At 38.3% G+C, this 7500-nt stretch overlaps 1 long non-coding RNA gene across 1 annotated transcript in view; it reads right to left on the reverse strand.

Moving 5' to 3' along the window:
* LOC144972470 (uncharacterized) overlaps positions 1-7471 on the reverse strand; it is a 102694-nt gene extending 95223 nt beyond the window's left edge. Inside the window, exon 1 of the long non-coding RNA XR_013645362.1 lies at positions 6999-7471. This is a non-coding gene — a long non-coding RNA (uncharacterized LOC144972470). The remainder of the gene's footprint in view (positions 1-6998) is intronic.
* Positions 7472-7500: the final 29 nt, after the last annotated feature.

Genomic DNA, 7500 nt, shown 5'->3' on the forward strand with positions numbered 1-7500 from the left:
AAAGTGTCAGAAGACAACAGAAAATAAAAACTTCGCGGCGGCGATCGGGGCTCGAACCCGCGACCATGCGAGTACTACTCCACCTGGCCGGGGAGATTGTGACTCTTCCGTATGAGCTATCCACGACCCCCAAAAAAGCCCCTTCAAATTATAGTCTATCTCTGTTGCCTTCTGGCACTTTCCTACTCACTTCATTTCTTGTTATTATCAACATAAATGCCTGCTCCGTAACAGTCATATAAAACAGGAAAGCGACTTTTGAAATGAAGACAAAATGCAGTTAAAAGGGGAAATATTATTGTGGGATTCTGATAGCTCAGTTGGTAGAGCGCTCGCTTCACAGGCATCGGGACCGAGATCTATCCCGGATTAAATCGAGATTTTTCTTCTTTTGTTTGTTTGTTTGTTGTTTTTTTTTTTTTTTTGTTTTTGTTTTTTTGTTTGTTTGTTTTTTTGCGTGTGTTTTTTTTTTTTTTTTTTTTTTTTTTGGGGGGGGGGGGGTTGTTGTTGTTGTTGTTGTTCCTGCTGTTGTTGTTTTGGTTTATTTTTATCTGCGTGTGTTCATTTGTCTGTCAACGAGGCATGGGGAAGGCCTTGGGATTAAGGAATCAAGAAGGGGTTATAGGTGTGTGTAGCCGTGGCTGTTGTCATGTCCAGTGATACTGTGGTAAGCCTCTATGATGCAGCATGTCGTGTTTCATGGCCATGATGGCTTCAGGCATGCTGCTATACTATATACCAGGCCTGCCAAATACTACGAAAAAATCGTAGAACTACTATTTATGTTTTATGTTGTTTTTAAAGATTTTACGGTGTTTGCAACACATTTCGGTCATATCAGGCTGAGTAAATAGGAAGAAAATGGGGTAGTCAAAAATTGGGATAGTCAAAAAGTCTAGAATTACAATCAAAAGGCACATGAGAAAAAGTAAGGCAAAAGAGAATAGGTTCAAATGGGGAACCGATGCAGATTCCAAGATCATACCACGAATGTATTTCGTTCGAGATCACCTAAAAATCTTATCCAGACACAAGCAAAGGATCAGACTAGGAGGAATACACTCAAATGTTTTATAAGATATGTTCAAAACAAAAAAATATAACTATCAGCTCATAACAGATAGACAATTTACAAGGAAAAACTATATTATTACCTCCCAAAAAAACGAACACTATATTTTATTTGTTTACCTCTCAGCCAAAGACCCGTCTCTCTCTCTCTCTCTCTCTCTCTCTCTCTCTCTCTCTCTCTCTCTCTCTCTCTCTATCTATCTATCTATCTATCTATCTATCTATCTATCTATCTCTCTCTCTCTCTATATATATATATATATATATATATATATATATTGTCTCTCTCTCTCTCTCTCTCTCTCTCTCTATCTATCTATCTCCTTCTCTCTCTTATTGCATGTTATGTGTTGCTGTTGGTCGAGGATCCATGTAAAGTGCTTTCAGCAAGTTTAGTGAATATTGCACTATATAAACTATCACCTTTTTCTTTTGTTCTCTCTTGACAATTAATATCCTCAAAGTCAAAGGCAATCAAGGCCATGTCATCTTCTGTCCTCCGTCAATTCTTTTTCGTCTATGTGACATCGCCCATTGCACGTTCTATGGGACATCGCCAATCGCACCTTCTATGTGACATCGCCCATTACACCTTCTATATGACATCGCCCATTGCACCTTCTATGTGATATAGCCCATTGCACCTTCTATGTGACATCGCCCAATGCACCTTCTATGTGATATAGCCCATTGCACTTTCTATGGGACATCGCCCAATGCACCTTCTATGGAACATCGCCCTTTACACCTTCTATGGGACATCGCCCATTGCACCTTCTATGGGACATCGCCCATTGCACGTTCTATGGGATATCGCCCATTACACCTTCTATGGGACATCGCCCATTGCACGTTCTATGGGATATCGCCCATTACACCTTCTATGGGACATCGCCCATTGCACGTTCTATGGGATATCGCCCATTGCACCTTCTATGGAACATCGCCCATTACACCTTCTATGGGACATCGCCCATTACACCTTCTATGGGACATCGCCCATTACACCTTCTATGGGACATCGCCCATTGCACCTTCTATGGGACATCGCCCATTGCACGTTCTATGGGACATCGCCAATCGCACGTTCTATGGGACACCGCCCATTGCACCTTCTATGGGACATCACCCATTGCACCTTCTATGGAACATCGCCCATTACACCTTCTATGTGACATCGCCCAATGCACCTTCTATGGGACATCGCCCATTGCACGTTCTATGGGACATCGCCCAATGCACCTTCAATGTGACATCGCCCAATGCACCTTCTATGGGACATCGCCCACTGCACTTGATGGTGTTCAGCTTTTTGACAAAAAGAAACGGATTATTACTTTTTTTTTAAAGAGAGAGAAAAAACTTTATTTGGCTCAGTTATGAGCATAAGGAGGAGGAAGAAGAAGAAGAAGAAGAAGAAGAAGAAGAAGAAGAATCTGGTCTTGTGGTTTGACACTCGCATTTGAATCGGAAGTTCTTCGGTTTGAGCTTCGCTCAGAGCATAATTGACTCCTTGGAAAAGGCTTATTACTTACATTCTCTAACCGTAAAATGAGGACCTGGCCGTTATTAGCGGTGCCTCTGTATGAAAAAAAATTGTAATATCGCCTAGCCGGGGTCATGCCTCGTTCTTCATGTTGCGTGTTGCAGTTGGCTAGGGAACCTTTGCAAAGCGCTTTGAGTACGTTTACTGGATATTGCGCTTTATAAAATCTCAATTTAAGAAGAAGAAGAAGAGAAACAAGAGAAAGGTGAGGGGAAAGAAGTGGATAGAAGTAGAATAAAGTGGGGAAAAGAGGAGGAAGTACAGAAGTTGATATCCCAGTTTCATCACATTCATACAAACTTTTAAGTTAGCTTCAATATATCAGCTTGGTGGTATTTCCGCTTGCTAATTTTAATATATGATATTTTTCTCTCACAAGAAGGATGTTGTCTTTCACTTTTATTTAATATGTATAATATGATATTTATTATTTACCTTCCTTTCATGATGGGAGGAGCCAAACCACAAACAAACCACACAAGGAAATGTTACGTCAATAGAGGTATACATATTTACATTATCCCGTTTTTAGTTTTTGTTCGCGATAGATAGATAGATAGATAGATAGATAGATAGATAGATAGATAGATAGATAGATAGATAGATAGATAGATAGAAGATAGAAGATAGATAGATAGATAGATAGATAGATAGATAGATAGAGATAGATAGATAGATAGAGAGATAGGTAGATAGATAGATAGATAGATAGATAGATAGATAGATAGATAGATAGATAGATAGATAGATAGATAGATAGATAGATAGATAGATAGATAGATAGAGTGAATTGGTCGGTGAGTGAGCGAGTGAGAGAATAAATGAGTGAGTAATTGATGAGTATAGTATAGGGTGAGAGAGAAAGAAATATAGAGAGAGAGAAGGAGTGGGAGAGAGAAGGAGACGGAGAGAGAGAGAGAGGGGGGGAGAGAGAGAGAGAGAGAGAGAGAGAGAGAGAGAAATTATAAATGAATATGTTCATGTGTTTTCATGTGAGAGAGAGAGAGAGAGTATGTGTGTGTGTGTGTGTGTGTGTGTGTATGTGTGTGTGTGTGTGTGTGTGTCACGGAGTGTGTTGTCTGCGAATTTCGTTCCCGTGTGTAAAGTGATGTAAAAGGGCCCTTACGGGACACTTATGAATGAAATAGGAATTTATCATGTCGTTATAACAAGATGGTGGGTGGGAAGTGGGAGAAAGAAGACGAGAAGTAAGAAATGAGAAGGTGGTAGGAAAAGAGTAATGAAGAAGAAAAATAAGAAGAAGAAGACGAAGAAGAAAAAGAAGATGATGATGATGATGATAATAATGATGATGATGATGATGATGATGATGATGATGATGATGATGATGATGATGATGATGATGATGATGATGGTGATGATGATGATGATGATGATGATGATGATGATGATGATGATGATGATGATGATGATGAAGGAAGGAATGAAGAGGAGGAGGAGGAGGAGGAGGAGGAGGAGGAGGAGGAGGAGGAGGAGGAGAGGGAAAAGGGAAAGGAGGGGGAAGAAAAAGTGGTAATGGTGCGGTTTGAGGCGAAGGAGTGGGAGGAGGAGGAGAAGTACGAAGAGGAAGAGTATGAGAAGGAACAGGATGTGAATGAGGAAAAAGAGATAATGTTGGAAAAGAAGAAGAAGAAGAAAAAGAAGAAGAAGAAGAAGAAGAAGAAGAAGAAGAAGAAGAAGAAGAAGAAGAAGAAGAAGAAGAAGAAGAAGAAGAAGGAAGAGGAGGAGGAGGAGGAGAAGGAGGAGGAGGAGGAGGAGGAGGAGGGGGAGGAGTGGAGGAGGGGGAGGAAGTAGTGGGGCAGTTATGATAAAAATGATGATGATGATGATGATGATGATGATGATGATGATGATGATGATGATGATGACGGTAATGGGGGATGTGGTTGTGGCGGCGGTGATGGTGGTGGTGGTGATTATAATGATGATGCTGATGATTTTGACAGCAGCTGAGAGATGATAAAAAATGAATTGTTATAGGTGATTTATGTGTGTATACAACAACTATCCTAACTATTTAAGTCACACTTTTGTTCTCAAACAGACTTCTTTGTTCACATACCTGTCTTAATCTTCTTGTGTTTATGATTTATTTTTTCGGGGTTTTACTTTGTGTTTTGCTTTGTGTTTTCCTTATTTTTTTTATTTTTTTTTTTTTATTGGGGGGGGGGGGCGGTGTTGTTCGATTTTTTTCTGGGGGTTGTTTTGGTGTTGTTTTTTTTATTTTATTATTTTTTTTTATTTTTTTTTGTATTTTGTATTTTGTTTTACTTTTTTCCCCATCTGTTTGTCTTTATTTTCTAGTTGCGACCCATCGTGTCAAAAAGGTAATAATAATAACAATAATGATGACGAAAATGATAATGATGATAATTATCCTCATCATCATCATCAACATTATAATAATAACCATAATGGCAACAATATATATATATTGTATAATTAAGGGGAAAGAAGTGAGAACAACTGAAAGCTAATGCCAAAGACATTACAGGCAGGTATTACTTAAACTTTTTGGCTACTCGACAAATGCTTATCACTTTCTCTAATTAATGACGGTACTTAAGACCCACAAAGACACGAGAGGGGAGGGGAGGGGGGGGGGGGAGACCGGGTGCGTAGCAAAGAATAAACAACTCTGTCCTACTCGGACAAAACACACTTAGAAAAAAATAGACATTTTGCCCAGAAAACGTTTGGTTTAAAAATAAAGACGATCGAACAAGATGACCATACAGAATGTCAAAATTATGACACATGTTCAAACCCCAACATTTTTTTTTAATCTTGAGCTTTTATATCTCGCAATATTCACTAAACGTGTGCTCAACGCGCTTTACAAAGAGTCCCTGACCAACAGCAACACCTATCATACAGAACGAGATATGACGCCTGTTAGGTGATATTACATTTTTTCCGACTGAGTCAACGGCCATATACTCATTTTACACCTGAGTACCGTGAGAGGATGCGAGTAAAGAGCATTCTCCGAGGACTCAGCTATGCGCCGTGCGAGGCTAAAACCCAGGACCTTCCGATCCGAAAGCGAGTGTGATACCACAAGACTACATAGCCGCACGTAACAAGACTCAGGTTTGAGAATCTTTGATAATATTGATGCTAAGTGTTTAGGTTAAATACTCACGACATCCGCCAACCAAATATAACGCCCCGACTCACAAGACGATGTGTAACCTTACTTGTTTATTCTATAGATAGTGTGCGCTTGACTAAGAAGCTCATAACATTGCCATCCGGAAGTATAATGGACCAACACACAAAACTGTGTGTATCCATGAACGTTTATAGTCGGGTTAATACAGTTTAGTGAGCATTACTCATAAACGCGGATGGTAAAAAACAATAACAAAGACCTGTGTGACGTCATCTTCGAACTATCTATTGATAGATCGAAATTGACGTCACTCGGGTCTTTGTTATTGTTTTTTTTTTTTTTTTTTTTTTTTTTTTTTTTTTTTTTTTTTTTTTTTTTTTTTTTTTTTGCGATACGCGTTTCTGAGTAATTCTCACTGAATTGTATTAACCAAACTATATAAGTCCAAGGTTACACACAGTTTTGTGTGTTGGTCCTTTACACTTCCGGATGGCAATGTTGTGAGCTTCTAAGACAAGCGCAAACTATCTATAGTCTGGTTAATACAGTTAAGTGAGAATTACTCATAAACGCGGATGGCAAAAAAAAACAATATCAAAGACCCGAGTGACATCAACTTCATTCTATCTATAGATAGTATGCAGATGACGTCACTCAGGCCTTTGTTATTGTTTTTGCCATCCGCGTTTGTGAGTTGTTCTCACTAAACTGTATTAACCAGACTATAAAAGTTCATGGTTACACATGGTTTGTGTGTTGGTCCGTTATACTTCCGGATGGCAATGTTGTGAACTCCTTGGCCAAGCGCATTCTATCTATAGTATAGATAGTATGCACTTGGCTAAGAAGTTCACAACATTGCCATCCGAAAGTTTAACGGACTAACACACAAAACTATGTGTAACCATGAACGTTTATACAGTTTAGTGAGAATTACTCATAAACGCAGATGCAAAAAAAACAACAATGACGTCATCTTCGAACTGTCTATAGTCTGATTGGAAGAATTTAGTGAGAACTAATCATAAAAATGGCTGTCTAAAAACAAGAACAAATATCTGGAGTGTCACCATTTCGTTCCTTCCATTGATAAGTTGGCGGTTATTTTAATCAGCTGATAATAATATAGGAAGCAAACTGTTTTCTGGCCAGTTTTTATAAAATGTTCTTTGTTAATAAATTACAACTAGAACAATGTACAAACATGTAAAACTGACACAATATAACACATTTTTGTCGACTCACCTTGTACTTCAAACGAATGCTGTACTTGTCACACGTAAACGTTCATTCGTCGTGGTTGTCCTTTCTCTTGGTAGATGTTTACACACACCGTTGATACATCCATCCACGTTACACAAACAAAGGGAAAATAACACACAATAATAATAATGCAGTATTTCGTGAATTCAACACAGTGTAAAAAAAATAATTAAACGAAAACTTTAACTTCTTCCAATCGTTCCCACTTCGAAATAGATTAAATATTTTCAACTAAGTTATTTTATAATATTATTTGACACTTTTCAATGTATATTTTGTAGTATAAGTCACGGAATCTTTCAGTTCATCGTAGATTTATATATTTTTACATTGCATTCATGCGGTTCAGTTAGATAATTGACGTCAATCTATTGAACACAGGTTTTCAATGATTTGACTTGAAAATATTTTAATCCTAAGCTCTTGGTTTTTATTTTATAGCACACAACACATCTCTAGATACAGTAATATGGAAAACCATGTA

This window comes from Berghia stephanieae, chromosome 5 (genome assembly GCF_034508935.2).
Source record: "Berghia stephanieae isolate SIO BIC M18660-M18661 chromosome 5, UCSD_Bste_1.3, whole genome shotgun sequence".
Classification (NCBI taxonomy): domain Eukaryota; kingdom Metazoa; phylum Mollusca; class Gastropoda; order Nudibranchia; family Aeolidiidae; genus Berghia; species Berghia stephanieae.